At 42.2% G+C, this 9,066-nt stretch overlaps 1 long non-coding RNA gene across 1 annotated transcript in view; it reads right to left on the bottom strand.

Annotated features, from left to right (window-relative positions):
• Positions 1-239: 239 nt before the first annotated feature.
• Positions 240-9,066, bottom strand: part of LOC126512917 (uncharacterized) — a 45,792-nt gene continuing 36,965 nt past the window's right edge. Inside the window, exons 5-6 of the long non-coding RNA XR_007595189.1 lie at positions 1,763-1,831; positions 240-853 (exon numbers count right to left, since the gene is read on the bottom strand). This is a non-coding gene — a long non-coding RNA (uncharacterized lncRNA). The remainder of the gene's footprint in view (positions 854-1,762; positions 1,832-9,066) is intronic.

Below are 9,066 nucleotides of genomic sequence, written 5' to 3'. Positions count from 1 at the left end.
TGCAAAATCTAAAACAGTTTAGAGCACAGAACAGTTATTCTTCCATGTATATTATTATTATTATTATTAAATTTATTCATTTATTTTACATGCCAACCCAAGTTTCCCCTCCCTCCTCTCCTTCCATTCTCTCCCCTTCCCCCTTCCCCCCTTCCTCTCCCTATCTACTCAGAGAACATTTCTTTTTTCTTTTTTTTTTCTTTTTTTTTTGCCAGCTGATGTTGCTGCTAGGGTTTTTGTCAAGCCTTATCTGAAGTTCTTCTTCTTTTTTTTTTCTTTTAAATTAAATCCTTCTCATTCTAATTGTTTGGATAGGAAAGTGCTATACATTTTTCCCCACTCCCCTTCCACTCACAAATAATTGTTGTCTTACCAGATCATTGTGGAACAAAACTCAAGAGCAATAGCAAGAGAAATACACAAATACAGAGACTGAGCAGCGCACTCCTAAGTGACAAATGGATACTGAAGAAATCAGGGAGGGAATTTTTTTAAAAAAACTTTTTGTTTGTTTGTTTGTTTACTTATTTTTTGTTCGTTTTTATGTCCTGACCAAGATTTCCCCTCCTTCCCTCCTTCCTCCTCCTCTGTTTCTCTTCTGAAAAGAGACTCCCAGAAGCAGGAAATAGAGTCAGAGCAGCCCTTGTTCCCACTGTTAGGTCACAAGAAGACCAAGTTACACAATTGTAATATATACGCAGAGGGCCTAGGTCAGTCCCATGCAGGCTCCCTGGTTGTCAGTTCAGTCTCTGTGAGCCTGGATGAGCCCAGATTAGTTGGTTCTGTGACTTTCATGTGGTTGTCCTTGACCCCAAAGGCTTCAATTCTTCCTCACTTGTGGCTTTTTTAATTCCTAGAATTAAATAAAAGTAAATCAAAACTTATCAATACCTTTAGGATACAAATAAAGCAGTTCTAAGAAGAAAGTTTACAGCTATGAGTACTTACGTTAAAAACAAAAACCAGATCTCAAATCACCTAACTGAAAATCTTAGAAAAACACCAGGCTAAACCAAAAGCAGTAGAAGGCAAGAAATAATAAATACTGAGCTGTAAATTAATGAAATTGAGACTAAAAGAACTCTATGTAGAATTAATCAACCAAGAGTTGGTTCTTTGAAAAAATAAACAAGATTGACACATACCCCAGAAAAATTAATCAAAAGGAGAGAAAAGACTAAAATTAATAAATTAGAGACCCAAAAAGGGATATTACATCATATTCCAACAAAATCCAGAGGGTCATTGGAAAATACTTTGAAACTTTATGTTTTAAAAAAAAGGAAAATTGAAAAAAATAAATAATTTTCTATTAGTATATGACCCCAAAATTTATTCAAGAAGATGTTTAATTTAAGTGCTTTAATAACAACCATTGAGATTAAAACAGTAATAAAAAAAACTTCCCACATTTTACCCAACTGTGAAGCCTAAAAGCAACAATAATGACTGGTCTGGCAAGACGCACCCACTATTGTACCAGTGGGTGTGTCTTGCCAGGCCAGCTGTTATTCTACAGGAATTAATAGAAGTTCCTTGGAATATCATGAGAGTAACCAACCACTTTCTGATTGGATTTAAGTCCCACTCCACAAGACAAAAGCTGTATCTGGTACCATTGTTGGGCCAAGACTTATGGCTTGATAGGTCACAAACCCTAGTGAAAATCTACTACTAACTACTTGGGGAAAGAAAGTCAGTTGTCTAATGGAGTAGCCCCTGGCATGTGAGCCATGATCCTTGGATAAGTAGAAGGCCATACCATCAACAATAGTTTGGTGTCACAAATTAGTCTCTTTGGGTGGATGGGGAGGGGTAGATCCAGGAACAGCTGTGGGGGAGAGCAAAGATGAATGCCATCAAATACATTGTGCGTGATCTCAAATAATAACAACAACAAAAAGTTAAGTTTTCCACAAAGAAAGGCTCAGTATTGCATGTATTCGCTGCGGAGTTCTACAAAAACTTTAAGGAAGAGCTAAAATGCTTATCAAACTCTTCCACGAAATAGAAAAAAGAGCATTATCAAACTCATTCTATGACAGTAGTGTCCTAATATCAAAACTAGTATAAATTTTGACAAGGACACACAACAAACAGAAAACAATACACCACTTTTCCTGATGAACACAGACGCAAAAATTCTCAAAAAAAAAAGTCTTGTAAACCACATTCGAGAACGCATTAATAAAATTATATATCATGACTTAATTGGGTTCATCTGTGGAATACAAGGTTAGTTCAACATACAACTCAATAAATGTAATACAGAATATTAATAGAAATCACATGACCATCTCAATTGAGGGAAAAAGGTATCAGTCAAAATTTAGCATCCCTTCTTGATTAAAAAAATAAACTCTGAAGAAACTAGACAAAGAAAAACATATCTCAACATAATAAAGACAACTTATGACAAACCTATAGCCAGCATTATACTAAATGGGAAAAACAACGAATTCCCACAAAAGCCAGGAGTGAGACAAGAGTGCCCAGTGACTACTCTTAACATACTCCTCAATGCCTTAGCTAGAGAAGTAAGACAAGAGAAGGAAATAAGAGAGATACCAATGGGAACGGGAGACGTGACAAAGACTCTGTTGGCAGATGGCATAATACTCCTTACAAGAAATCTTAAAGACTTCATGAGGAAATTCTTGCACTTGATAAAGACTTTCAATGAAGTATTTTGTAGCAAAATACAAAATCAATCTGCTTACAAAAATCGGTACCTTCTCTGGGTGCCAATAATAAATACTGAGGAAAAAAATCAGGGGTAGGGAGAAATCTAGTTCACAATAGCTTCAAAAGGGAAGAGAGAGAAGAGGGGAGAAAAAGTAGCTATGGAGTAGGATGTTAAGTCCTCAGGACTAGCTGGGGAGTGCTATAGCTGGGTCTCACAAATACTGCGTGTTTTTTTCTCATATGTTGAATATAGATTTAAATTGATATGTGGTTATATGTTTTAGTTGTGAAAGCAGACCACGGGGAGGGAGTCTTAAGAGAGGGGGGAGGGGGAAGAGAGAACAATGGAATCCTCGACAATGAAAGCAGAAGGTGGACTTTTGAGGGAAGAAGCAGCCACCGAAGAGAGACAAGAGGAAGGGAGTAGGGAAGGGGGGGATAAATAAAGATACATATAATGACAGATATGTAGGGGGAAATGCCCTAACGAAACCTATTACTTTGTTTGCTAACTTGAGGAATTAAAATAAATAAGCAAGCCTTGCCCTAGGAAAGGTAAAGAAAAAAAAATAGCATGAATTGTGTCCATACCAGTCACCAAAGGCCCCAACTGTGACCTGAAATGTCCCCTTGACTTGATCCCTCTGAGGTCCTCCTTTCGCATTACCCGTCCTCCTGGAGCAAACATGGCTTTTGCAACTTTCTTCCTGCTTGGGGCATATTTGGGAGTTGGAGTATTTTTAGATGTGGAAGAATTGCAGTCTTTTAGAAAGAATTGTGGTTTCATTGGCAATTAAATAATTTCTCAAAAAAATATTTTCTGGTTTCTGACTACTCAGTCCCAGTTGTTTCCACCCTTATATATATTCTCATGCGAGCAGAGCTGCATTTTGTCTGCAGACACACCACTCTGAATGTGCCTAATCTTGTCTTTTCTTAAAGATGTATTTGAGTGTGTGTGTGTGTGCATGTGTGTGTGCGTGTGTGTGTGTGTGTGTGTGCATGCACGTGCACCCCAGAAGAGGGCTTGGTATCCATCCCCTGAAGCTGAAGTTATAGAGTTGTGAGCCACCACTGTGAGTGCAGGGAACAGAATTCAAGCCTTCAGAAAGAGCAGAAAGTGCTCTTAACCACTGAGCCATCTCTCCAAGGCCCAGAGTCCTGTCCTAATTGGTCTCCCTCCTCCTCTTAGGAACATCTTGGGTACCTTCTGAAACAGCATATTTGTATGGAACAGTTATATGCCTATTTTGATTTTAGGTCCTGGTTCAACTCCCATTATTTGAACTCACAGGCTTCGGGCAAGTGATGAGATCGTGTTGGTACTATATCATATGATAATGTGGCCCCTTTAGAGTGAGAGTTGCCTTTTATGATGGCTCAAGGTCATGCAGCTAAGAGTAGCAAAAAGGATCTAAGACATATTAATATTCTGAGTTTTCCCAGTCAGTTTCACTGACATCTCTAATTTAATAACATGCAGTCTATCTTTCAAAGTTTTAATAAATAATATTTTTCTGAGTATTTTTTCTAAACACAACAAGATTACCAGCTTCTTAGTCCACCACATTTACCTGTGCTTCTTAAGACCCGTTAAACTATTCTGTTTATTTTGCATTTCATCGTGGTGGGACTCCTAGAGGAATATTCTCTGCTGTGAAGGAAATGCCATCAGCTATAGTGGTGACAAGACTCAAAGGGCAAGGACTTAAACGAGATAATTTATGGGTCTGGAGAAACAGCTTGGCCATTAAGAGTGCTTGCTTCACAACTGTCTTAGTTAAATGTCTATTGCTGTGACAAATACCATGAGCACCAGCAACTTGGGGAGGAAAGGCCTTTATGACATCTTACAGGTTACAGGTCTTAGTGGAGCGGACTCAGGACAGGAACTTGGAGACAGGAAATGAAGCCATGGAGGAATACCGCTTGTTGGTTTGCTCTCCACAACTTGCCCTGCCTGCTTTCTTATACCACCTAGGACCACATCCCCAACGATGTCATCACCTACAAGTGGGCTGGGTCCTCCCACATCAATCATTAATCGAGAAAATGTCCTATGGACTTGACTATGGTGATCTGGTGGAGATAGTTCCTCAATTGAGGGTTCTCCTCCCAGATAACTCCAGCTGTGTCAAGTGGACAGAAAATCAAGAAGGACAACAATCATGAACCCAGCAGCCATGTAGCAAACTGGGCACTCTGCACATTACTGTGACCCCAGCTCCAGCTCAGCCAAAGACAGGAAGATCAGTGGAGCTTGCTGACTTTCGAGCTAGCCTGGGAAACATAGGCCCCAGGTTGCGAGAAAGACCCTACCTCAGAGTAGGAGGCAGCAGACGATAAAGAGGATACCTAATGCCCCTCTTCTGGGCTGTGCACACAAGTCCCTGGACACACTCAGATGGACACATACACAAAAATCAACAAATAACCTCTTTAAGAAGACAGTTTTTCTATTTTATTTTATTTCATTGCATTTCATTGCATTATTATTCCTTGGATGTCTGTTTGTTTTCTGACAAGAAACAGAAAAAGTGTGGTTCCAGATGGGAGCGGTGTTGGGTACTGGAGGAGATTTAGAAGAGGAGGAAGTATAATCAAAATATATTGTATGAAAAACAATCTATTTTCAATTTTAAAGAGACCATTTATCACATGCTCTTGACGGTAGGGCACAAATCTTTCATTTACAAGCCACTGCAAGCCGAGGTGTGACTTATAATCTGTGATGTCAGTAGCTGGTTATGCACGCTTGTCTTCTCCAGGCTGTAAGAGATGTGATTTTGAAACTTGGTGTCTTGTGTTTTGCTTTCCTCTCTTGCCCCAATGTCAGCAATCCAGGCCTGCTAAGAAATATCTATCCTCCCCAGCACGAGCAATCCAAGTTTAGGTCCAAAGTAGCTACTCCATCTCTTGCATGACTCACTGCCCAGTGAAAACAGGAAGCGTGACCAGGACATACGCACATTCTTTCACTTTAGGGTGCTATCTGAAAGTAATAGGTGTCATGTTTTACCGTACCTTGAGTTATCTTAACTTACATGTTCGCATGTACCCGAACAGCAACATTCCCATAAGGAACTGAAAGTTTCTTTAGTGGGGAGAAAAGAAATAATGTTTGACAATTGCTTGAGCCCTTTTCTGTGAAAATTCCTATTCCTTTAGCTAAGGCATGGCCTCCCAAGTCACTATTTTCTCAAATCCAATGTGAAGTCCTATCAGTTTCGAGGACCCAACAAACCCACTCCGTCCAGGAAATTCGTACCCCTCTAGCTGCACTTTACTGAAGGCACGGGCAGTGAAGAGGCAAGATTCCCAGTGCAGCCATCAGAGAAACTTCCGACTGGAGAGTGGACATCTGTTGGTGGGAGCCTTTCCATGCCCAGCCACCCACGTCCTGGGGCCTTTCCAGATCCCTTGTAAGTTTTCCCTCCCCACCTCCTGTTTTCTTCTTCCTCATCACACATCCTCCCCTTTCAGCCTACATTCAACTGAGGCAACTTTGCCTTCTCCTGCCTGTCAGCCTGTGCTTGAGGGGGCTCGTTCTCCTCGTTAGCACCTTAGGAAATACTTTTCCTGAGTAAAGACAGATATCCACCCTGAAAGGAATTCTGATGATGTCAGTGGCAAACTAGCATTATCGCAGTACTTCAGAAGACTATCAGGAAGCCCAGATATAGAAGTCAAGGTCAAATGCCCAAAATCCTAGTAAATGTCTCCTGACAGAAACTTAGCCTGGAAAAAGTGTACCACATAGGTACAGAGCTGAATGCTATCTTAGCATTTTAAAAATGGGTCACAAAGTAACTTTTCCTGTCTTCTTAGCCTCTCACCACATAGTCGTCTGTATTCTTCAAAGGTCTTTAATAATGTCCCTATGAACCACACATCAGTGATGTTATCTGCTCAGGTGAGCTGTGCTGCTGTGGTTTAGATGTCAGTAATAAGTATCGATGAACCCCAGTTTCAGAAGGGGCTTCTGTCTTCCTGTTGGCTCCCTATTGCCGTACATCAACTGTTCATATCTTCCTTCTCAATGCCTGTTCTCTGTTCCCCATATTCTCTCTCCCTATTGGTTTAAAGTAGACGAGTCTGCTAGCATTAAAGTCCACAGGCTCTACCTGACGTTGCACTTGACACTGTCCATCCAGCTTTCCCGGCATCTGCAACTGACCACCATTCATGGGTTTCCCAGATGGGGCAGATCTCAGATGCCACCAGCATCTCGGCCCAAACATGGAGAGTGGTAGCGTGTCTTTGATGCCTCTGGAGGTGGAGGCGAGTCTAGAGCCCCCCGCCACTCACAGACTGCCCCTAGGTTTGGATCAATTCCTGTAATGACAGAAATGATAGAACGCTTCTTTTTATAAGAAGTAGACTTTCAGGTTTTGCTTTCATGGAATGTCTCGAATGGTCAAAGGAAAGAAGCTCTGCACTCCTCTATTTAACTGTCGCAAGCAACTCCCACTGGTCTAACTCCGTCCAGATGTGGGTACCCAGTGCCCATGTAAATTAGACGGCTTTCTTCTTGGCCCTGTCGAGAAGCTGCACTCTGACTCACACAGGGGGAAAAAATGGAAAGAATGTGTGGCAACTCCACACAGGACATGCTATTTTAATAGTCCACGCTCTGTTGAAGGGAAAACCGGGGCTTTTGTACTGCAAACAGCAGCATTTGCATTTCGAGGGGCTAGACACTATCGCTCAGTACCAACCATGTCAACATGGCCTTTCGTCCTGGCTGACAGCTATTCCCGTAGCTGAATTTCTGGTTTGGGTTCGAAGTATTCTTGACTAAGAGCCACATCTGTTCTCTGTCCCCAGCCTTGCTGTGGGGACTTTCTAAAAGGGAATAATTATTTTGAGATAATGGGCTCTCTGTAGTGCCTACAGCACTTTCTGTTCTATTCCTCTCTCTCTCTCTCTCTCTCTCTCTCTCTCTCTCTGTCTCTCTCTCTCTCTCTCTCCCCTTTTGTCCCTCTCCCTTCTGCCTTCCCTCTCTCACAGTGAGCCTAAGTCAGGCAAATACGGACACCAAAAGTGCAATGCAAGAAGCGATTCACATTGTTTATCATGCTTCATATCTCATGGAGTGTCCTGTGCTGACGCATGTCATTAATCTCTGTTTCGCTAAATTTGACTCTAACAAAATGGAGAAGGAAGAAGAGAGGAGGGAGAAAAAAAGAAAGGAAGGGAGGGAGGGAGGGAGGGAGGGAGGGAGAGAGGGAGGAAAGTAGAAAAAAAAACCAGCAACCATCGTCTCAGCTTTTCTGGGCCCACTTCTGGGCTCTTTGAGAAAACCTGCTCCCTGTGTGACAAAATAGAAATCATCTTCAGGCAGCCTTTACCCAAATCCACCTTCTTCTCGTGAGACAGCAGGGAGACAACCCACAAATGTTGGGGGTGCCTTTCGATGCCAGAAATTTATTAGTATTTAATTACATTGCTGGGATGGCATGCTAGCAGGCCCTGGCCCTGTTCCAGTCCTGGTACTCACAAGTCTTGCCCTCACCCATCCCAGAGTCTGCCTGAGACACAATGGGGAGCATTGTGTCTGTATGTGTGCCTATCCCCAGCTGAACGTGTGGATGAGGAGTGGAAACCGGAGGAGAGGATAACTCATAACCGAGCCCGTGTCATTAAAGCCCAAGTGCCCTCGGATGACAAAAGCTCCTGCTGCTGACCAGGTTCTTGGCACACTCCAAGTGCTCTCTGATGCATCATCACAGTTGATCCCGGCAGCCATCCCATGAAGAGGGCTGGGAACGCTGCACTCGGGGTTCACAGATGGGAGAAATGAAGCAGGAGTGGTAACTTGCCCAAGATCACACAGCTCCCAAGAAGAGAGAGAAAGGAGCTGAGCTCCTGCTCTCCAAGCCCACGATGGCTCCTGTGCACTAGAACACTTACGCTCAGAAACAAATAGGACCTCTATTCTCTGTGCCATGACTGTTAATAGTCTACCTCTGTGTATCAAAACCCTCAAAAATACACAGGTCCTTTAGACATTTAATTCTGAAAAATTACATCTCAAAAGAATGGCCTGCGTACAACATATATAAATATCCATGTAAATAAATATTAGTCAGGGCGGTGGTGACGCACGCCTTTAATCCCAGCACTTGGGAGACAGAGGCAGGCGGATCTCTGTGAGTTCGAGACCAGCCTGGTCTACAAGAGCTAGTTCCAGGACAGGCTCCAAAACCACAGAGAAACCCTGTCTCGAAAAAAAAAAAAAAGAAAGAAAGAAATAGTCCACATAAAAATAATAGGCTTCAAGATATGGTTTTCATTTGTATAAAATCATTGTACCCTGCTCTTACCCCGCCTTCCCCAATCCTTCCTCTTGGACTTTTGTGGATTTCCTTCCTTCTACCA

The sequence above is a fragment of the Alexandromys fortis genome, unplaced genomic scaffold (genome assembly GCF_014885135.2).
Source record: "Alexandromys fortis isolate MF-2015 unplaced genomic scaffold, M_Fortis_MF-2015_v1.1 scaffold_10, whole genome shotgun sequence".
NCBI classification, from domain to species: Eukaryota; Metazoa; Chordata; class Mammalia; order Rodentia; family Cricetidae; genus Alexandromys; species Alexandromys fortis.
This window is presented reverse-complemented; position numbering and strand designations above follow the sequence as displayed.